Raw genomic sequence first — 24,531 nt, 5'->3', positions numbered from 1 at the left:
GCATGCATATATCCTTGTATATAAACACTATTACTTCAGCATGTGCTTAAAATTAATTATATTCATCAATCTATTTTTAATGAAGAAGGTTTAGTGCGACATGTGATCATTATAATTCATACATCATTCCTCCTCTTAGAGCCATTGGAAGTCTAAATTAGGGACATGGAATGTTCCACCCTTACACTGCTTCTTAGCCTCAGTTTTATTCTTATCCTACTAGCAATATCACTTAACACAGTATCATCATTTGAACAACCAGAATCTCTAGATGGGTGTATGTCCATCAGTCTGTTTTGCCGCTTTTTAACATGCCCGTGAATGATGTGAAATCCACACAAATAAATATGACAGAGGGAAATAAAGATATATTCAAAGGATTTTTGTTAAAGAGGAACTTTATTGAAAAATGAACTTAAATATTTTTCATATAAATGTTGTTAAACTAAAATGAATAGAGAATTTGTACAATTTCAAAAGCAATTTTTTTAATGAAATGTGTAGTGTCAGATGTGACTCAGGTCAAAGAAGTCAAAGGCTACTCAATATGAACTATCCAGTCTAAAATTGAACAAATAGGATACAATGTTCACTCTTTTAAGAGAGAACTAAATGACGTGCAGGAAGATCTACTGAAGCATAGTCAGGAAGCACAGGTGAGGAATTCTCTAGGTGGAGTATCTCTAGAAGCTTCTCAGTAAAAGCCGTAAGACCAGTATCTGCCACAGCAGGATGGGCGACAGCAACCATATCTGTACCCCCCATAGCCACAGCCATAGCCACAGCCGTAGCCACAGCTGTAGCCACAGCCCAGGCCACCATAATAGTTGCCGTAATAACACATGGTGTCAGGAGTGGAGGGTTCTGTTGAGAGATGGGGACTTCTTTTCTTCAATTTGAATGTTACCATCTCGTCAGGGCCTTTTATACACCCTTCTTGTTGTGTGGGACAAGCCACAGGCATGAGTAAGCCTCATGTTCTCAACTGGCGAGCATATAAACCTTTTGGAATTTACAGTTCATTAGGCAGAGAGAAGTCCTCATCACTAAGAATCCTTTGTCAATATGTCAGGAATCCCAGAATCACAGTAGGAGCCTTTACTGTGTTGTAACTGCTATATTTGGTATGTTCTGTTACTCTTTGTTTTTGTTTTTTTTTATTTGAGCTCTATGACAAGTTTGAAAGGGAACCTCATATCTCTCATGTTCTATATTATTATTTTTATTCTAATTTTCAACTCCTAATGAAGTACATGGTTATGACTTGTGAATGTCCTTATATTTTTATATAGTTTCATGAAATTCATGATTTTACAATACAGTCAATTTAATGATTAATTTTTTTGTTGTTCTTGTTACAAATAATTTTCCCCCAAGGTACAAATTTCTAGTAATAATTTGCAATAGAATGATTATCATTCATTCGTTGTTTTATCACCTGCTCTTTCCCCTGGATATGTTTATAATTCAGTGTTCTTCCCTGATTCTACCCACTTTTATCATTTAACTATGCAATTTACTATTTATTTATGTTGAAAAATTCCTGTAAATGTACTAATAAAGCTCAAATGGATATAGAGTTGTATTCATTTGTATATCATAATATAGTACATCCCTCTGTTCTTAATTTGGGATACTGATAAAGACTCAATATGTTCAGGTTTAGGTGTCAGACCTTAATAACTTACATATTTTGATCCAGTTATCTCCTGTGCCTTCAATTGCCCTGAAGACTTAGTATAACCTTGAAAGCTAAAATATGCGAGTCATTGGCCAGGTGGCCTATAGGCGGTAACTTATGTGGTAATTTCATATTCAGTACAGAGTTAATATTGCATTAATGTGAGTTATAACTTCTTTTCTAAACCTAGTTACTGTCCTTTTTCTTTTTTTTATAAATAAGAACATGTGGTTTTACAAAGAATTCTGCATCAAATACTTAAAGGACTGTATACTAACTTATTATTGAAAACTTGCATTGATGTGGTATATTTGTTACCATTGATAAAAGCATATTTTATCTAATATTAACTAAAATCCATGGTTTAAATTAAGTCTCAGTATTTGTGCTCTTCAGTAGCATTTATTTTTAAGAAAAAAATTTTCTCTTAGTACAAATACATAACTTAAGGTTACCACTTTTAAACACATTCAGGTGTGTTTCAGTTCTGTTAATTATAGACAAAATGTTTTGCCACTGTAACGACCATCCATTATCAAAGGTTTTATTAGTCCAAATTAGTTCTCTGAACATTTTAAAATTTAACTCCCCATTCCACCATCCCATCCCATCCCATCCCCTCTCAAGTAACCTATATTCTAGATTCTGAGACTATGAGTTTGCTTATTTAATTATATCAGTAATATCATACAATAATTCTCTTTTTAGCTTGGCTGATTTCGCTCAACATGACAGCTTCAGATTTCATCCACTTTTTGAATGGATATGAACTTCACTCTTTTTTGTAGCTGAATAATATTCTATTGTATGAATATACTTCTTTGTTTATCACGTCATTGGTTGATGTACAGTTGTGGTCGCATCCATCTTTTGGCAATTTAGTATAATGCCACTATGAACATTAGTATGAAAATAGCTGCTTAGTATCTGTTTTTACTCTGTTTGTTATTTTTATAAGTGGGTTGCTAGGTAATATGGGATTTCTGTGCAGTAGTTTCTGAGGAACTTCCAGATTCTTCTCATGGTTTATACCAGTTTACATGCCACTTAGTAATGAATGCATGCTCCTATTTCTCCACATCCTTTCCAAACTGTAATTTTCTGAAATTTTTATGGAGTTGCCATTCTGGTGTGTGAGATCATATCCCAAGGTAGTTTTGATTTGCATTTCCCTAATGGCTAATGATGTTGTGATTTTCAATGTGCCTTTAGCACTTGCAATATCTTCTTTTGAGAAATGTCTAATCAAGTCTTTGCCTGTTTTATAAGTGTATGTGCATACTTGAGTGTGTGTGTTTGCTGCTTAGCTGTAGCATTTCTTTTTGTATTCTGCATATTAAATTTTAATATTTTATGTAGATCCCAATCATGTTCTCCCATTGTGTACATTGCCATTTTATATTTGTGACAAATCTTTGACGGCACAGAAGTTTTTAGATTTGACAAGTTCTCATTTATCTATTGTTCTTGCTGTTGTCTGTGATATGGTTATAAAGTCTAGTAAATCATTGTCTAATGCAAGTTCATGAAGCTGCTTCCTTGGTACTTTTTTAGGAGATTTTTAGTTTTGTCACTTTTATTTGAGTTCATTTCATGCATTTGTAATCTAATTTTTTGTATTGTGTGAGATGGGTGTCACCCTTCATTCTTTTGTCTATAGAAAATCAATTTTCCCGTAACTAATTGTGGAAGAGATTATTTTTTCCAATTGAATGGTCTTTGCCCACTTGTAGCTGATGAATTAGCTATTGATGTCAGAGTTGATTTTTGAGCTCTGGATTCAATTCCACAGGTCTATATATCTGTCTTTGCTCCACTGTCATGCTGTTTTGGTTACTATTGCTGTGTAATAAGATTTAAGTTTTAAAAGTGTGAGTACTCCAATTTTTTCTCCTTTTTCAAGATGGCATTGATAGTATAGGTCCTTTACTCATTCCAAATAAATTTGTGACTGGATTTTTCTTTGTGCCAAGTAGTTGATAGAAATTTGACTGGGATTGTATTGAACTTGCAAATATCCCTGTGGTGAATTGACAACTAAATAAGCGTTAGGCTTCCAATCCATGGACATGGAATATCCTTTCCCTTTAATTGGTTATTTTTTTATGTTTTAGCAATGTTTGTGATTCCCTTCTTCCTGCTCTCCTTGAATTTAGGTCCCTCTTCTTCTAGATCTTCTAGTTCTTCTAGTTTTAAGTCTCCAATTTGCAATCTTTTTAATGTAAGGATGTAGAGCTATAAATTACCATCTCAGTAAATCTTTAGCTATGTTTCATAGATTTTTGTAGTTTATGTTTTAAATTTCCTTTTTTTACTAGACATTTCTGAATCCCCTTGAGATATCCTTCTCAACCCACTGGCTGTTCATACACATGCTGTTTAAGCTCTAATTTTGCAAATTTTCTGTTTTTCTCCCTGTTATTGCTTTCTCTATTTATTGCATAATGTCAGAGAAGATCTAAGGAATGATTTCAGTATTTTTTCAATTAAGAGAGTCTTCTTTTGTGACCTAATATGGAGACTATCCTGCAGAATGTTCCATGTGCACACGAGAAGAGCATGAGTTCTATTGTTCTAGCATGGTGTGTTGAATATGTGACTGTTTTCTCCTTAGTAGGGATCTAAGTAGAGCTATGCAGACATGTTCTTGAGGGAAAATGATGAGCATAATGAGAACATGTACTTAATGAAACCTAGCTATGAAGAAACTTGCACAGAGCTTCCATCATGCAATCTGTTTTACACATATACACATATCTTGTATAAAAATATTAGTATTTTAACATATACTTAAAATTAATTATATTCATTAATCTACTTTCAATGAAGGAGGTTTAGTGCAAGAAATGATCATTATAATTCATACATAGTTTCTCCTCTTAGAGCTACCAGAAGTTTAAATGAGTGACCGGATAGCCCAGTGTTATATTGCTGCTGAATCGTGGTTTTCTTCTTACCCAACTAATTGAATTATTTAACACAGTATCATCATGTGATCATCCAGAATCCCTAGATCTGCATTTGTATATCAATAAAATTTTCTGCTTTCTTTACATGTTCATGAATGATGTGAAGTCCATATACATGTATGAGATAGAGGGAATTAAAGGTATATGCAAAATATTTTTATTAATTAAAAGAAATTTTATTGAAAAATAAACTTTTGCATTTTTCACATTGAAGTTGTAACACTAAAATGAGTAGAGAATTTGTGCAATTTCAAATGTAAATATTTTTATGAATTGTGGGATGTCACATGTGACTCTGGTCACCGAAATCAATCTCTGCTGAGACTGAACAGTCCAGTTTGAAATTGAAGCATCAAGGAAACAATGCGCACTTACTGAAGCATATCCAGGAAGCACAGGTGAGGAATTCTCTAGGCTGAGTGGCTCTCGGGATTTCTCAGTAAAAGCCATAGGACCAGTATCTGCCACAGCAGGATGGGCGACAGCAACTGTATCTGTACCCCCCATAGCCACAGCCATAGCCACAGCCCAGGCCACCATAATAGTTGCTGTAGTAGCACATGATGTCAGGAGTGGAGGGTTCAGTTGCGAGATGGGGACTTCTTTTGTTCAATGTCACTTTTATCATCTTGCCAGAGCTTTTTATACACCTTCCTTGTCGGGTGGGACAAGCCACAGACATGAGTAAACCTTGGGTTCTCAATGGATGTGCATATGAACCTTTTGGAATTTACAATTCATTAGGTAGAGAGAAGTCTACATCACTAAAAATCCTTTGTCATTATGTCAGAAATCCCACAATCAAGCAGGAGCCTTTACTGTGTTATAATTGCTTTATTTGGTATTCTCTGTTTCCTATGTTTTTGTTAAAGTCTTTGTAAACTTGATCCTGAAAATCATTTTCTACCCTGGACATTAATTTTAGTGATACCTTACAATAGAATAATTGTTTATCATTCATTTGCTGTTTTATCACCCCTCTTTCACTGGAAATTTATTACTATTCAATTTTCTTTCCTTGATCTATATGCTTTTACCATTCAAATATGTAATGTGCTATTTATTCTAGTTGTAAAGTCGCATTAAATAAATTAATAAACCTCAGATGGTTATAGAGTTTTATACATTTGTTTATCATAGTATTGTATAAACCCCTCTTTTTAATGAAGTTGCTAATGAAGACTCACTTCATATCCTGATTTATGTGTCAGACCTTAATAAAATACCCATTTTTGATCCAGATATCTCTTGTGCCTTCAGTTGCCCTCAAGAATGAGAATGAACTTGGCAGCAAAATTATGCAAGTCAATGACTAGTGGCCCATAGGTAGCAACTTATGTGATTTCTTCAGACTCCATACAGAGATAACATTACATCAAGTTACACCTTCTTTCCTAAAGTGGATTACAGTCTTTTTAAAAATTTTTTATTAAATAAAGAAAATGTAGTTTACTAAACTTATAGAACAGTCCTGCATCAAATACAAAAGGATCATGTACTCATTTATTATTGAACACCTTGCTTTGATGTGGTATATTTGTTACAATTCATGAAAACATATTTTATAATTCTAAAATTAATCTCAATCCATCCTTTAAATTAAGACTCTATGTTTGTGCTGTTAAGTTGCATTATTTTAAGAGCAAATTTTTCCTTTTCTACAAATATATAAGTTCATATCACCCATTTTCACCATGTTCAGATATATGCTTCAATTCTGTAAATTACATTCACAATGTGTGCAACAGTAATCACCATCAATATCAAAATTTTAGTTTCTTGTATAATTTAAATCTTGTCACTATTCCCCATTCCATCCCATTCATCCCCAGTAACCTATATTCTAGATTCTGAGACTATGAGTTTGCTTATTTTAATTATGTCATATCAGTGACATATTTGTCCTTCTGTGTCTGGCTTATTTCAATCAACATGCTGGCTTCAGGTTTCATGCGTGTTTTTGATTGGATATGAACTTCATTACTTTCTTTTTTTTCTGACTTTCTACAGTGTATAATTTTATTGCATGTAGCATCATGCAATATTAAATTCAATAAATTTTTATTTAGGATATTCCACATATTGATTTTATTCCACTGGTCCAAGTCACCTTAGTTCCTTTGAAGCTTGATTTATCTTCAAGATAACCTCTTTTAAAAGGAATCCACAACTGTTAAGACAGTCCTGTATAATAATAAGAATATAAAGGTTACTTCAGAAATGATGACATTCTCTAATAACAACCTAGAAATGTTATTATCACTTGGATTAGCTGGGCAAAGTGAAAGCCTAGACCTTGTACTGTCCAATAGCCATGAACAGATTTCAAAGACAGAGCACAAAAAAAGTAGATTGAGCGGGATGAAGTGGACATAGAAAACAATAATTCGCATTCTTTCTATTAAACATTTTTACAAGCAATGGAAATAAAACAAGGGGACAGGATGTTCCCAATAGGTTGAATGCTGCTTTTGCCACTATGAACATTAATATGAAAATAGCTGTTTAATGTCTGTTTTCAAATCTTTTTCCTTTAGAAGTAAATTCCTAAGTCATATGGTAATTTTACATATTACTTTCTATGCAAATACCAAAACGTTCTGTAAGTTCCACACCAGTTTACACACCAGCTAGTAATGAATGAGTATTTCTATTTCCCTACCTCCTCTCCACACCTTTAATTTTTGAATGTTTTAGACATGTTTAAGCAAGTCTTTTTTCTGTTTTATAAGTGTGTGTTTGTGCTTCTTTACAGGTGTGTGTGTTTGCTGCTTAGCTGTAGGATTTATTTTTATATTCTGCATATTAAATCCTGATATTTTAGGTAGTTCCTAATCATAGTCTTCCATTCTGTATGTCGTCATTGGATGTTAAAGACCAAATCTTTGAGGCATTCAAGTTTTTAATTTTGATGAGGTCTCATTTATCTTTTGTTCTTGCTGTTGTTTGTGATGTGGTTATAAAGTCTAATAAACCGCCTAATGCAAGTTCATGAAGACACTTCATTGGTTCTTTTTAGGAAATTTTTCATCCTGGTACTTTTACTTAAGCTCATTTGATCCATTTGCAAACTAATTTTGTATATGGTGTTAGGTGGGTGTTACCCTTCATTCTTTTGTTTACAGAGAATCAATTTCCCCATCACCCTTTGTGGAAGGCATTATTTTCTCCAATTGAATGGGCTTTGCCCACCTATTGCTAATCAATTGTCCATAGATGTCAAAGTTGATTTTTGAGCTTTGGATTCCATTCCACTGCTCTATATATCTGTCTTTGCTCCAGCATCATGCTGTTTTGATTACTGTTGCTGTGTAGTAAATTTTTTTCCAAGATCCTTAATTAATTAATTAAAACAACTACATTTTTAATAAATATTTTTATTGACAAACTTTCACAAATATTCTTGATTTTCTATGCATGGTATACAATCAAGGATTCACAATATCATCACATAGTTCTGTATTCATCATGGCATTATTTTTTTGAACATGTGAATCTCTCCAGCAAAAGAAAGAAAAAAGAAAGAAGAAAAAACTCCTACATACCATACTCCTTACCCCTGCCTCTCACTGACCACTAATATTTCAATCTACTCAATTTATTTTAATCTTTGGCTATATAGGGCCCCTCATTCCAAATAAATTCGATGATTGGATTTTTCTGTTTGCCAAATAGTTGTTGGAAATTTGATTAGGGGTGTATTAAACTTGCAAATCTCCTCATGTTGAATTGACATCTGAATAAATGTTAGACTTCCAATCCATGGACATGGAATATCCTTTCCTTTTAATTAGTTCTTTGATTTTTTTCAACAATATTTTGTGGTTTTCTGCATACAAATCTGTTACTCCCTGGGGTAGATGTATTCTGAGATATTTGATTCTTTTAAGTGCTATTGTGTTCTCATATTTGTGATTCCCTTCTTTCTGCTCTCCTTGATTTTAGGTCCTCTTCTTCTAGTTTTAAGTCTCCATTTCACAGTCTTAGTTTTCTTTGTAATGTAAGCTTGTAGAGCTATAAATTGCTATCTCAGCAGTGCCTTAGCTATATCTCATAAATTTTGGTAATTTGCATTTTCAAGTTTTCTTTTTCCCCTAGACATATCTGATTCCCCTTGAATTTCTTCCTTAATCCATTGGCTGTTCATGAACATGTTAAGTTCCATATTTTGAAAATTTCTCATTTCTCTCCCTAGCTATGAAGGAGCTTGCATAGAGCATCTATCATGCAGTCTCTTTTCACATGCATCTTGTATATAGATATCAGTATTTTAGCTTGTACTTTAATTATATTCATTAATCTACTTTGACTGAGGGAGGTTTAGTTCAACAAATGAACATTATAATTCATACATCATTTCTCCTCTTAGAACCATTAGAAGTTTAAATGAGGGACTTGGAATGTCCCATCCTTACACTGCTACTGAAACTTGGTTTTCTTCTTACCCAACTAGTAATATCATTTGGCACAGGATCATCATTTGATTATCTAGAATCCCTAGATGTGTGTACATATATCAATAAACTTTCCTGCTTTCTGTACATGCCCATGAAGGATGTGAAATCCATACACATGAATATGACAGAAGAAAATAAAGATACATGCAAAAATATTTTATTAATTAAAGAGAAACTTTATTGAAAAATGAACTTAAACATTTTTTACATCAAAGTTGTTAAACCAAAATGAGTAGAGAATTTGTAAAGTTTCAAGGGTAATATTTTCATTCATCGTGGAGTGTCACATGTGACTCTGGTGAACAAAGTGAACGGCTGCTGTCTCTGAAGTATCCAGTCTGAAATTGAATTGTGTAATGCAATATTTATTCTTTTGAGAGAGAGCTAAATAGCATGCAAGAAGATCTACTGAAATATATTCAGGAAGCACAAGTGAGGAGTTCTCTAGGCTGAGTGGCTCTAGAGCCTTCTCAGTAAAAGCCATAGGACCAGTATCTGCCACAGTAGGATGGGTGACAGCAACCGTATCTGTAACTCCCATAGCCACAGCCATAGCCACAGCCATAGCCACAGCCCAGGCCACCATAATAGTTGCCGTAGTAGCACATGGTGTCAGGAGTGGAGGGTTCTGTTGAGAGATGGGGACTTCTTTTCTTCGATATGAATGTTATCATCCTGCCAGGGCCTTTTATACACCCTTCTTGTTGGATGGGACAAACCACAGGCATGAGTAAGCCTCACGTTTCAACTGATGTGCATATGTAACATTTGGAATTTACAGTTCATTAGGCAGAAGTCCTCATCACTAAGAATCCTTTGTCAATATATGAAGAATCCAACAATCAAAGTAGGAGCCTTTAATGTGTTATAATTGCTATATTTTGTATGCCCTGCTTCCTCTGTTTTTGTTAGTTCAAAGTCTATGACATGTTTGCTTGTGAAGCTGATTTCTTTCATGTTCTCTATGTGGTTTTGATTTGTGAGTGTCCTTACGTTCTCATAAATTTTCATAGATTGAAGTCGCTCATGGTGTCACAAGACAGGTAACTTACCTATTTGGTTTTTTTACTTGATGAAAACATTTTATCCCAATTTATAAATGTGTGGTGATTGTTTACAATAGAATAATAATTTATACCTGTTTCCTTGTTTTTATGCCAACTATTCTTTCACATGGAAATAGGTTATTAATCTGTGTTCTTGTTTTGGTGTAGGTGATTTTACCTTTCAACTATGCTTTGTTACATTTACTTCTTTCTACGTTCTATTTAAATTAATTAATTTTGGGGTTGATTCAGACCTTTTATGCATTTGTGTAATAATATGCTTAAATTATCTTTCAAAAATTGGGATACTGAGGAATTCTTCATATCGAGTATTTGTGAGATATTTATAGAACTCCCTCTCCCTGAATCTTGAGTTCTATTTATCTTCTCTGTTATCCTCAAAAGTAGCATGACCTTGGCAAAGAAAACATACAAGCCATTGATTGGTTAGTCAAGTGTTAGTATATTATTTTATTAGATGTTGCTCATCACAAAGATAACTTCCCATTAATGTAAGTTCCATATCTTTCCCTAAGTAAAATTTTGCTCTAAGATTTTTTAATAGCATGTGTACTGAAAATCATGCAGCAAATATTGATTTTTATATACTATTTTTTTATTGACAGCTTTCATTTTGTTTTACATTTGATGAAAGATTATATAATGAGACAAAAATTACCATTAGATTACAAAAGAATGCAATTTTGAGATTAAGATAATAGAGATTGGTAAATGAATATATTTAAGTAGTTTAACTTTACATGGACTCCTTAATGAAATAATATGGAAATATGTTGAGGTTTGTCTGTGTTATTAAATTTATTTATAAATATTTATATAATGCCTAATGTGTTTTGGGCAAATTTCCAGTTTCTAGACTTTGTATGGCTTCTTGTTGGACCCCCTAACACCATTTGTTTCCAAACTCATTTTATAAGGCATGGCAATTGTCCAAAGATGTTAGAGAAACATCAACCATCTCAGTGAGAAATTGGTTGAGAATATTGTAATAAATTGCAAAGATTATAATGCATAAATTATAAGTTTGAATCAATGGATATTTATTGATATCCCTGTCAAATTTGTTTTCCACTAACAAGCATGCATTTTCAATTTTGAAAAAATCCTGTGAGGATAAAATGATTAGCTATCCTATTATTTATTTAAGATATTTCTTATAATCAATTTTTGCCCAATTTTGAAATTTTGAAATGAAATAACCAAGATGAGATCTACCTTGCTGAAATCCAACAAACAGGTCACGCGCATTTACATGCTGCATGCACACAAAACTAATAAAGAAAAATAAGTATAAATGAAAATAAAGCAATGTTCTCAAGAGAGTGTTTATTAAAAAATGAAGATAAAACATTTCTGTACCTGAAAGACATTGAATTAAATTGTATACAGAAGTAAAATAGTACTAGAATATAAAAAATAAATATTTCCATTAAATTGAACAACATTCTATGTGATTTTTGTCAATCTAAATAAAGAAGTTGCCTGTAGACCTTCCCAACCTCATCCTTATGACAGTAATATGGACATGCCATGTCTAAAGAAAGAATATAGTTACTGGATATAGAGTAAGTGAAATCAGGAGGGCATTCCATTGGGCTCAACTGCTCTGGAAGTTTCTTGATAGAATTCTCGGGAACATTATCTGCTATGGAAAGTGGATGGCAGCAGCAGTGTCTGTGGTCACGATTGGGACAGACATAGCCCCAGTGCAGGCCACCACATTAGTTGTATAGTAGCACATTGTGTCAGGAGTGGAAAGTTCAATTCTACTGTAGGAAATCAGTTTCCTTGGACTGAATATTACCATTGATTCAGGGACTTCAACACCCCCCATAGTAACAGGTGAGGAAATTAAAGACAGTGTATGCCTAATTTGCATTAGAATTTTTAGCCTCCAGATTCATTACACAAAGAAAGATTAGTTTGCTATTATGTCAAGGTTGCAATAATTAAATAATGTGCATTTAGGAAGAGATTTCACTTCTAGTTTTAAAACCTGCCACATCATATTTTCGGTAATAAAAACATGTCCAGGTTACAAGGGAGGATGCAAAGCAGGAAAGTAATTTTCTGAATTATGTTAATTTTTCTAATAAAGTCTTAATTTTTAGTTAGATATATAGTCTGACAATTCAGATGGTAGATAATGAGTTTATGGTTATGGGGAATATAATTATTTGACATCCCAAATCCAATCAGTTCCCCTATCCATTTCCTTAAGGATAATGTGTTTCCAAGTAAAATTTTTCTTACGATTACTAATAATGAACTATATTAATATAAAGACCCATTGCACATTTTAATTTAAACTTTTATTGAAATATAAAGTAAAACACAGAAAAAAGCATAAATAATTGTGTAGCGATAGATTAATCTTGAAAATTAAATATTATTAATTTACTCAGCACTCACGATCAAGAAATCAAATAATACCAGGACCTGAAGAGGGTCTTCCACCCTCCTTGCCTTTACTGTCACACACTGGAGTTACCTGTCCTACCTTTTGAAACCAAGTATTTGGTTTGCCACCTTTGCGCTTTATATAAATTGATTGCACAATATGTGCTATTTTTTTTTTCTTTTTTTTTTTTTTTAAAGGAAAGACAGAGAGAAGGAAGGAAGGATAGAAGGAAGGAAGGAAGGAAGAAAGGGAAACATCTTTAAACATTTTCTTGTTTTATTGTATTCTGTTTCTCCGTTTTTGTTACATGGGCTGGGGCCGGGAATCGAACCGAGGTCCTCCGGCATAGCAGGCAAGCACTTTGCCCGCTGAGCCACCGCGGCCCGCCCATATGTGCTATTTTTATGTGGCTTCTTTTGCTCAACATTGTGATGGTGAAATTCATACATGCTGTTTGTATCGTCATTGTTTATTCATTTTCATTGCTCAGTAGTATTCTCCTATGTGATATGTCACAATCTTTTTGTCCACTTATTGTTAATGGAAGGTTGGGCTGTTCACAATTTAATCATTACAAATATTATACCCATGAACATTCCTGTACAAGTCTCCTAATAAATCTATGTATGTCATAGTCAGATATTGCCACAATAATATCATATAACAAACTGGCACAGAATGAAGTTTTATGTAACAGCAAATATTTATTGTAACTTCATATGCCTACATGTTAGCTGAACTGTGGCTAAATTAAGGTGGGCTTGGCACCAGTCAACGAATTGGATTCCTGTAACTCTCCAACCTTGGAACAACTTGGAGAACAGAGTGCAATGGTGCTACTGACTGTGAGATACATTTGAAGCCGTTGCTCACACATCCATTAATACCTCATTGTCCAAAGAAAGCCAAAGTATGGAGATAGATACTCTGTGGATGTATAGTCTGTCCACTATGAGGTCACAAAAGTGCCATAGTTATCTTGATAGCAATGGTGAAATGAAGTATTATCCTCTCATGGAAGAGAAGGTACAGGGCATGAAGATTTGATGAAACGTAATCATTTCTCCCACAGTTGCAATTTTATTGGGGCATAATTAGAATTGGAAGTGCATGTTCATAGTTTACACAGCTGTTCAGTTTTGGCAGAGAGAATAGAGGATCCTTAGTGACATAGTTAAAAAGAACAGTAGAGACCAATGGGTTGAATGGCCCTTTAAGTTTTCAGTAGAACCCATAAGACCAATATCCACTACAGTAAGATGGATGGCAGCAGGCCTACCCATATCTGCCATAGCCATAGCCATAGCAATAGGCAAAATAACCCAGGCTAACAGTTGCTATAATAGCACATTGTGGCAAGAAGAAGGTTTAGTTGAGAAGCTAAGAATCAGGTTCCTGTTTCTGAAAGTCATCATTGCACATGGATTCTTATACATGCCCACCAGAGCACATGGTAACCCACAGGCAGTACTGGCATCATATTTCAGTCTACTTTTGCATTTGAAATTTACTGTATCTATTTTTTTCTTGGGAAGAGAAAGTCTACATAAATATGAATAATGTGATTATTTCAATATTGCCACAGTCAAAAAAGTTGCCTTTAATGAACAATTCTTTGCATATTTAGAAAGCTCTTATTTATGATATTTTTGTTTAGCGCCTATGAGTAACTTTCATGGGAAGCTCCTTTTTGCATTTCATTCAACTCTGAAATATGTAATATAGAATTATCAGTATCTCTGTATGTGAGTGTGGATTTGTGGATGGGAAAAGTTAATGAAATCACAAAATGGACTTATCCTTTTTGGTTTATTAATTTTTCTGTTACAAATACTTCATAATTAGATCTTTTAATATCATTTAAATTTGTTTCAACCTTGTGTTTAGGTGAGTTTATAAATTCAACTGTGCAATTCACAATTTATCTATGTATATACTGTATGAATGTTATATATATAAATGTATATATTAAAAATGTACATATATTAGTTGAGTCTCTATAGATAATAATTTAAGTTCCTTATGGGTTAAAACCATGTATTTTATAAATTTCTATGTTAGAATGATGACAAACTTCTCTTTCTAAAAATGGGCACTCTAAATAGAATCCCTACCTTGGAACAAGATGTTGGTCTGGAAAGAAAAACGGGAACACAAATTTCTGTATAATTGAGTGAAAACTATAATATTCAGTATCATAACATTACACAATTCTTATTCCATTCTATTTTCTTTCAATTATCAGAGTATGCAAACTGCATTTCTCACAATCTCTTTCAAGAAGGGTTTCAGAGTAGAGTACACAAATGACAATCTTCTCTCTTACAGGTTTCAAGGAAAACATGGCTCTGTCAACAACCAACCTGATTTAAGACTTCTAGCCTTCAGAACTGTGAGAAAATAAATTTTTCTTGCTATAAGTCACCCATTTTGTAGTACTTTTATTGACTAGAAAACAAAGGCACATGCATACATTAATTTTGAAAAAAATTTTCCATGTGTTCCCTTTAAATTAATGCATGTTTCTTCATGTGTGTCATATTAAAAATGAACTTACAACAGAACAAACCAAAGTGTTGTTTGTTCTATGGAGTGTAGTCATTGGAGTAATCAGTTGGTGTGAATGATTTTGTTTTGTGCTTGTTCTTTCTCTGAGCGACACCATCTCAGGATTTATTTGGTGAGGGCCAGACAGCTACAGCACCATGATTCCACCACTGAAAAAAAATCTATATTTCTCTTAACCATCAAATTCTGCAGATAATATATGAATTAACAAAAATACCATAATACTATGATATAAGCATTGAGATTCTAAAGATTTGAAGATGGATATATATGAGTATATTTAATTTGATTGTACATTTAAAACAGTATTGGGGTAAGAATTTGCATAATTTTTAGCTTCATTAATTTATTCACTCAATTAACAAATATTTTTTATAATGAATACACAATTCAGTGTCTACCGTATGATGAAAATTGTTCCAGGTATTCAACTATGTGACTTGTAATTCACAGCATGAGGACATATAATTATGAATGGCTAGCAGAGAAATATCCATTATATTTGGTGAAAGATAAACTAAAATTATTTTAATATGCTACTAAAACTATGAGACATGACTTCTCATAGTTAATGTTAGGTACACAAAATATCATTTGGTATATCTGTTGAAGATATTTTCAAATAATGACTATAAACTTGCAATAGCCAAAATGTTATATGGACAAATCTGTTTGTGAGAATAAAATGAGACAATCATTCAGCATGATATTCTCTGAATGCCAATGCCTGTATATTTATTCTGCATGAAATTTTGAAATACAATGAGACCAGATGAAAAAATGAATCTGTTTAGCGAACATATGATGTATTTTACTAAAATCTCATCACATGGAACTATTATTTATGATGGTAGCTGTAACAAAGTTAGCCTCAGTGGGAAAATAGTCGAGGTAAAATAACCAAAATAGGGTCACACAGAAGTATATCTCTAATGGTTCAACTAAAATATGCAAAGCCAGGAAAAGGCTAAAAACAGGCACCAGAATAGGATCACAAGAAATTAGGCTACTATTGTGTAAAATATTGAATATATGGAAATTACCAGTCACAATTTTATCTGATTAGTATAAGGTGTTAGTGTGCTCCAAGTGTTCATAACAATGGCTCTCAGTGTACATGAATGCAGATTCATATTAGTGCTACCTAGGAAGGAATGATGCCATGTCCTTCTGTTTTTGGTATTTTATCAATTTGGGAATGCAAATAAGACAGTGTTTTCAATCACAGAGAATCACTTAAATCTAATGGAACTGTAGAAACATAAATGAAAATAAACCGATACTGATAATGAGAATGTTGATTTTTTAAATGAGGTTAAAATTTCCTGCCTGTGAAAACTACTGAATTAAGTTCTACACAGAAGAGGAAATATGATTAAAGACAAGAGATTCTATAAATCATAACTTATCTCAAATGACTTTAATTAATCAAGATGTAATATAACAAATTTGAACCTTCCTTACCTCTCACTCCACCAACACTGTAAGCTAAAGATTGAGTTGGCCATTATTACAAGAGAAAATAAAATTTCATGTGATAGAACTGAAAACAAAGTCAGTGAATCACAAGAGAAGCAGTCCAATAATCTGAGTTGTTCTGGAAATTCCTCAGTAGAATCCTTAGGACCAGAATTTTCTATAGCAAGGTAGACAACAGCAGCTGTTCGCATACCTGCACTGAAGGTTTTTGATAGGTTCTCCAAGAGAAAATGGATTTCTGGCTGATGAAGAGATAGCAATTCATCCTTCTGACTGATGAAACCATCAGTTCTCCTTTTATAGCCCTCAACTCTTTGGATGGGACCTCTTAATGTAGAAGCCAATATCTTTAGTTGATTCTAGATGTAATCAGCCATAGATACAATCAACTAATGATGTTATAAACCCATGAAATATCTTCACAGTGGATAATTAGGGCACTAAAATTAGGCCACTGCTTGATTAACCAAACAACTGAAAGCTTAACTTAGCCAAGTTCACACATGAACTTAACTGTCTCAGTCGACCCCTTGTCAAATTGGCACCACACGTTCTCCTTAAACCACACTTAATTTCTAAATAAAAGCAATCACAATATTTTTATCTAACAGTACTCAGCTGTCATGTGTATAACCAGAAATGCAAGAACACTTTCCCCAGAAGAGGATGCATATCCTTGGGTAATATTCACTCTTTAACTTGAAATCCTATAACTAAATAATATGGCATAAAGTTAAAATAATTTATGTTATGTTATAAAGGGATAAGCTAGGGAAGAAAACAAAGATATTTGCTTTATGTATATACCCAAACAGTTTCATAACAAAAACAAGAAAGTAGTATTCATAACCATTTCAATCCATGTTACTATAACTGGTCATGTCTCATATTTATAACTACCTTCTTCCACTACCCATTCCATATTCCCTTAACCTTCAACAACCTCCTCAGCTGGCCATGGCTCTTCCCCTGGTGGTGTGAACCAAACTTGCATCCCTGAATTTCCTGGGCCATTAGTAGTCCTGTCTGGTTTTTCATTGACTTTATTCACAGAGCATCATAATACTAAGAGATGCTCTGTGGGATCCTCTGTATTTCAGAAACTCGTCTTCACCTCACTTGTGTAGTAGCAGTCTTATTTCCTCTTGATGGTCAAAAACAATCACTCCAACCAGTAATTTCCTTCTTTGCCTGTTGATTCAGAGGGATAAGTAGACCAAAATGACTGGGTGGCAGTCTTAATTTCCAGTTCATTGGAATCACTGTTGTGTTTCCTACTAGAAACATTGTTCCTTCTGGAATTAAGACCTGTAGACGAGTAGAACATAAGGTTTCAGGGACAGGAAACATATTTTTTTCTGCTGTATCACTAAGGGTGATAGTGAGTGGTTGGCACCCCTTGATTTGTGGGCCCATGAATCCTGGCTTTGGGCAAAATAGCACCATAGAAAGGATGCAGATTTAGAGTCCATACAACCTCCTGGAGAACTTTGTCCCAATACTGGAAGTGAATTGTCATTATTTGTTATTTCTAGGTATCATCTTGAAGCATTGAAATTGCTGCAATGATGTGTCTTTTCAGAGTTTATTTATGCAGCCACCTGTAGTGTTTGGGACATCTTGATCTTCCTGACATCTTGTGTGTGAAGAGTGGTGTTTCATGAAAGTAGATCTTTCCTTAGAGGGGACTATTTCAGTATTGTTTTTCAGATAAATATTTGAACATACTAATTAGGATGTGCTTTTTGATCCTTCATGATTGAGGTAGTGGAGGAAAAACATATTGTGTGCACAAAAAGGGAGTACAACATATTTTCTAATTGAGTGAAATTCAGTATTAGATGAATAGATGCAATATATCACTAAAATAAAAAATGATATGGTATACTTAAATGTACATTGAGTTAATATAAGTTTTTATCATATATTATAATGCACTTTTTAAAATTTTATTTAGTTTATAAAAGAGACCAAAGGTATTATAATTTAATTGAATATAAATTGAATGCTTAGAGTGCCTAATATAATCCATTAATATTTTCAGACAATGTATTATGCCCTCCCATTAGTTATTCTTCATGAGATCTTATCATTTGTAGAATAAGATGGTGAAAATTATGAAAGAAGAACATTTTTAAAAGTTCACACACTTCCAGGAAAAATAGAATTTAATATTTTAATGTATACTTATTTAAAATGATTATTCACATCTTATGACAAATTATGCATATAGTTTATATGGTGTTATAAATATTGTAAACTTCTGAAAATAATATACAGAAATTTAATTTCAGCTTGGCCACATATTTGTACTCTTGCTTTGTCATTGGTAATTCTCACATTTCAAATAGGAATATTTGTATGCTCATCTATTGTCCAAAGCATTAAACTTTCAGATGGGGAAAAAAAATCATCTTATCCAAATGATAGTTTACCAGATGAAGAGCCCATCAGAGAAAACTCCATTTCCCATTGATTTTGCTAAGATGAATTGAATTGAAGTCAGTTGGAAAGCAAAATTTTCTGACTGTAGAGGAAAATCTGGAATTACAAATTAAGACTCTAATGATAAAAGAGGCAAGTAAGTGGTTCTGTGTGTTGAGACTTATTGCATTGAAATGGTAATGAACCTCTAATCGAAGAACTACCTGGTCTAGAATATCAGGCAGATATAACTTTCAAACAGCCTCCTAATAGTGTGCTGTTTATACCAGCTCAGAGAGTCTATTTTCTTCCTGTACTCCCCAATTTGCATTTAATGATAGCCATTGTGGGAATGTTTATGCCTTGAAAATCTGCAAATATGGGACAGTTTTTCCCTCTGAGAGTGCTTTACCAGAACACCACTGCACCAGACCCAAAGGTATGTTTGCTGAAAGTTGAGAAGAGAATAGGGACTACTGAGTCAAAATCATTTAAAAACTGTAGCATAATTGAACAACGCTTGGCTGATCAGATGAAGGAAGCAGTCTCTAAAGAATCATAAGAAAGCATGAATTTTATAAGAACTGATGTCAGACCGTTGTTTTTCCATGAATATTGTCATCTCAGAGGAGCATGGATGACAGTTCCATGTTCTCTCTTTTTCTCAAATGTTCTCCTTTCCTGCTGTATTTCCACATTTATCAATGCATACACACAAAAATGATGGCAATAAATCATTTTAAGTTTAACTGAATATTATCAATGGTATCCTTTTTTCTTAAAATCAATTTAAATTTCAGTCATGTAAAAATTGGTCATCAAAAATGTAAAAATTAATGTAAGTGGTAGAAAATCAAAGTTAGAGCTTTGTTAAACATTTGTGAAATATTCTAGGTGATTTCAGTGACTCTAGATGAGGCTTATAGAAACTACAATTTTTTTTTCATCTCCCTTAGGATATAGTTGACATTTTGGAGAAGATAAAGGAAATACTCGTTTGAAAAGTCATGGTGGCAGAATTGAGACGAACAGGAGGAGGAATCCAATAGGGTGAGTATCTCTGGAAGTTTCTCAAGAGAATCCATAGGTATAGTCTCTGCCCCAGCATGATGGGCAGTAGGCACCTTATCCATCCTGTCATCCCTGCAGCCACAGGCATAGCCCAGGCCACTGTATCCATAACCCAGACCTCCATACCAGTTGCAGTAGTAGTATATAGTAACAGAACAGACATTTTCTTGTCAAACAGTAAATTAGGTTCTTCAATTTTAATATCACCATCTGGAGAAATCCTTGTACATGTATTCTCTGTGGTGGGTGGGGCATATTACCTAGGATATGGATCACATATTTCCTCCTAATTTGTGTTAGTGCACATTCTGAATCTTTGTTTCATTAAGCAACATGAGCCTCGTTTGTAAATTGACTTTGCTGTTGAGTCAACATACCTACAATTAATCATGTGCATATGATATGCTTTTCTTATTTTCATTTTAAGACATGTATCCTTTAATGGTTAACGATCTGAATAATTTTGTATACTTTAATCATGTCTTAAAATATTGATTTTTAAAATGCTGTTATTACTTCTGCATGTGTCATTGGGAGATCTTCAAATTGAATAAAAGCATTCTCAATCATACATAGTTAATTCAGGAAAGGAAGGTAAGTTTTCATTCCTCATTATTTATTTTAAGAAACAAATTTTCATTCACTTATAAGTATAGAGAATTGTATTATGAAGCACCATGAACGTACTGCACAAATTCAAAAACTGCCAATATTCTGACATTAGTTTCCTCTTGAGTATCTCATTCTCAGGAATTTCTCTTTAACATTTTTTTAATTTCATGATTCTTTGGTTTATTAGAATTCTTTTGACTGTCTACCACTTGCTTATGCACAGCGGCTCTTTGTCACTTTAGAGATTGAATTAATTAATTAATGGTCTGTTTTTTCCTTAGATAACATTTTAAAACTAGTATTGTTAAAGATATTGCCTGGGGGCTTTTTCTGTGGTCTATTTTTGTAAGGAAGAGTTCAAATACTATGGAGGTGCTGATAATTTACATTCTCCTGAATTTATTTTTGTTAAGGGGTAACTTCTAGGAATTGGGAAGTTACTAAAGTTAAACTCTTGTGATTTCCCGTATCTGTTAATTTGTGGGCAAACAATTGTTCCCAAAATTAGCATTCATAGTCTTTGCTCATGGTAAAATTAAGAAGCTAAATTTCTATGCAATTCTGAAGTTGACAATTTCTTTTTCTTTAATTTGATAAACATTTACTGTGTCTATAATTGCTTCTGTATGATTTTATAATGCAACCTTGAAATTAGACATTTTCATATATGTTAATATCTTAATATACTTTATTTGCATGTCTCTAGGTAGAAGTATGAATTTAAGAATAAAGAACCCATTTAAAAAATCTGTATGTAAAATCCCCTCTTGAACTCTGAGTAGTTTCATTAAAACTATTTGAGCCTAGGTGTGGAAGTTGTTCACCTGTGTGTCTTGACTGTAACCAAGGAGCCTCCTAAAGCCTTGAAGTTTTCCTAGAGGTCAGTTTTGCAGGGTCCTCCTATGGTCCTGGTCCAAGTCAGGAGAATCATGAGGGCAATGGGCTGAGCCTTGGTCCTGTTTCATAGTAAATCTTGATAGTCTCAAGCAACTTGGGGGGGAAGAAAGACATTTTCAATTATAAACTCTCAACTCTTTCCTAGAGAGACTGTCTCCTAGAGTGACTAGAGAAGAAAGAAACTTTCTTTGCTTATAAGAACCTGTGCTTCACCACATTTTTCCAATAAATGCATTTAATATTTGAGAGGTCCTTACCGATACTGCTCAAACACAAGGTGCAATGGTGTGTCCAGTTAGCTAAAACCAAATAGGTTTCTAATTTGACAGCTCAATTCCATTTCTCCCCATTCTATCCTCTCCAAGAAACTTGACTGCCCTGAATATATGACCTGCAGGTTTGCAGTGTAATTTCAGCCAGGGAGCAGTGTTTACGTGGTATGTGAAAGCTGATAAAAGTGACCAAACTCTGGTCACTGGTAATAATGTAGACATTTATCACTTATGGTAAATATAAAGTTTTGCAACATCCTCTTGACATTTTCCTGAGAATCATTGTTCTCAGGACAGCAGGAATCTGCTGATTAAATATCATTCTTCCCCATGCTTCTTTCCATTTCCTGAATCTGATCTAGCACAGAATGTGAGAGGTTTTAAGGATGTTCTTCACCCTTTCCTTTGTCTTTCCAAAGTCTATAAAGCACTGTTTTCTACTTAAAATACTAGAATGCATTCAGTTAAGATCTGACCAAACATATTGTAAGATACATCTGATAATGCAATTTTACACCCCATATTTCTCAATATGAATATATCCATAAATAATGCATAAATTAATGAATACATTCTTATTTGGAATTAAATAGAGAGTAGTAAAGTTTGGCATTTTTCGTGTGATTTACTAATGAAGGTAGATAATCATTAAAATTTTAGAAGTAGTAGGTTTGTTCAAAAATGTTATTTTGTCTTATACCTGAATCACATTCCTTCCATTTCAGTTACGTACATCCCAGAAATTATATGAAGACATTGATAGTATCAATGCTTATGTATTAGACTGATTGCCAAAATCATGAATTTTCTGCCCTTTTCCTTGTATCTATGACCCTTCCAATAGGACTTTGATGCTTTTCTGAACAAGGAGTGAAACACTTTTCCACAACTTAAATGTCTGCTGGACTTGCGGCTTGTTGTGGCTAAAAGAAGACAAAATGGAAGTGCCAGCTCCTAGCAGAGAGAGACCTCAAGTAATCTTGAGATTTTCTACTTACTATTTGGGAACCATGAGAGCTTGTATGAGAATAGGCTTGGCCTAGCATCGTAGAGGATAACTGGCTATGTGAAGGAAGGCTGAAACTACTCAGCATACAACCTTCCAAACCACAAACATGTGAGACAGCCCACTCTATGCCACTGTATTAGCTAGTGTTCACTAGAGAAACAGAACCAACAGGAGATATCTGTAAATATGAGATTTATAAAAGTGTCTTATGTAATATGTAGATATAGGAGTCCAAGATCTATATGGCAGGCTGTGATCTGGCAGCTTCAATGAAGGTTCTCAGTGAACTCTCAGGAGACACTGGCTGGCTGAAGCAGAAAGAGAGATATTGTCTCTTCTGAGGCCTCCTTAAACGCCTTTCAGTGATTAGATTAACCATTACTCATTGTAGAAGTCACTCCCCTTAGCTGATTGCATATGCAATCAGCCATGGATGCAGCCGGGATGCTCATGATTTAAGTCCATGAAATGTCCTCACAGCAACAGATAGGCCTGTGCTTGCTTGTCCAGACAGCTGGGCGCTATCACCTGGCCAAGTTAACACATGAACCTGACCATCACAGTAAGAAAGTTGCCTACCCAATCTTCAGCATTTGGTAGATGTATAAATGAAAGCAGCCAGGACCAGGTAACCTATCAGATGATCATTAGTCTCATGAGCAATTATAAGTAGTTATATGTCAATAAATTTTGGGATGATTTATTACACAGTATCTCCTAACTGATACATCGAGAATCTGGAGATTGTCAGGAAAATACATTCTGCTTTGTGAAAAACTATGGAAACCTAGGGATGGATTCTCATAGTTTTGTTAGGTTTATTTGGCCATTTAATATATACTTATACAATATTGTGTTTTCTGTTCTAAGAACTGGATTATTCGATTTCTTATTGTTAATAATTTATTTACATAACTGTTTCTATATTCATAAAATAATGAAATGACAATAATGCAAGAATGTAGAGAAATTACACAATCCTCAGGAACCCCAAAGAGGATGTGGCATTAGTCGTATTTATTAAATTCTCCTATAGAAATGTTATAGACAAAGTACAACTCCTTACACACATTATTACACATGAGGGATTTAATGGAATTCTCCTCATCATGTATAAAAATATAACATAATTCCATATTATTAGATAGCATATTAGGCAATTTTAACTGCACAATCCAATTCTTTCATAAAATCATTATAGGGTTTTGTAGAATATACTTGATCTCTATGTACTCACGGCTATGGGAGAGTAGGGTAAAGATCGTGGAATCAAAGCCTACTATGTTCCACTGCTAACAAATTCCTCTTTCCTTCTGAACTGCCCCTTAGAATGATGTGATCAATGTTATTTGGACAAAATAAAATCATTTGGATATTGAGTCTTTGGAAAAAGATAAATGAATACTCATCTGAACAGACATCCTTTTCACAGGCTCCTAATTATAATGCATAACAGAAAACATTAGCAAAGATTTGCCAGTCCTGTTCATTAATTTATTTTTCCCATTTAATCATTTAAAAATATGCAAATATTTTCTATTAGAATAGATATAAATCCTTTCTACTATTAGGAACTTTCATAATTGCTAAAACATGTGAACTTGCTCAATGATATTGTGATGTT

At 33.6% G+C, this 24,531-nt stretch overlaps 1 long non-coding RNA gene across 2 annotated transcripts in view; it reads left to right on the top strand.

The window, feature by feature from the left end:
- The first annotated feature begins 847 nt into the window (after positions 1-847).
- The window catches only part of LOC143648585 (uncharacterized), a 95,733-nt gene continuing 72,049 nt past the window's right edge, over positions 848-24,531 (top strand). Inside the window, exons 1-3 of one of the 2 annotated variants that reach the window (XR_013158640.1) lie at positions 848-1,124; positions 14,904-14,967; positions 20,003-20,096. This is a non-coding gene — a long non-coding RNA (uncharacterized LOC143648585). Of the gene's footprint in view, positions 1,125-9,736; positions 9,955-14,903; positions 14,968-20,002; positions 20,097-24,531 lie in introns of those variants that run through there. The other variant, XR_013158639.1, reaches the window with a different exon arrangement.

The sequence above is a fragment of the Tamandua tetradactyla genome, chromosome 10 (assembly GCF_023851605.1).
Source record: "Tamandua tetradactyla isolate mTamTet1 chromosome 10, mTamTet1.pri, whole genome shotgun sequence".
Taxonomy (NCBI): Eukaryota; Metazoa; Chordata; class Mammalia; order Pilosa; family Myrmecophagidae; genus Tamandua; species Tamandua tetradactyla.
Note: the sequence above shows the minus strand (reverse complement) of the source record. Positions and strands in the feature narration are given on the sequence as shown.